This window comes from Juglans regia, chromosome 6 (assembly GCF_001411555.2).
Source record: "Juglans regia cultivar Chandler chromosome 6, Walnut 2.0, whole genome shotgun sequence".
NCBI lineage: Eukaryota > Viridiplantae > Streptophyta > Magnoliopsida > Fagales > Juglandaceae > Juglans > Juglans regia.
The window spans coordinates 26310200-26310576 of NC_049906.1; positions in this window are offsets into that span (position 1 = coordinate 26310200).

Here is a 377-nt window from a genome sequence, read left to right on the forward strand (position 1 = left end):
TCACTCGTGATGTTGCAAGCCAAGTTTAGGAACTACAAAGGTTTTCTGAGTGTCACTAAATTGGTTGTAATGAACTTTTTCTATAGTGGATTTTAGGTGGTGGCTTACACCCGGAGTGGTTTTAGAATTTGAAGACGTTCTTCAAATGAGTTTCCACTTCGTGACCAAATCCTTGTGTTGATTATTTGCATGATTTGTGTCTTCTTTTATTAGCTTCTTACCATTAAATTTTATTAGTCCACATAATTTGAATTGCACCTATTCACCCCCCCTCTAGGTGTTGTATGGGATAAACCACTGCTTTTTCAATTGGTATCAGAGCGGGTTCACTCCGCTAGGATTCAGTTCCTGAGTGTGTTCCTGTTATAGTGGTTTAA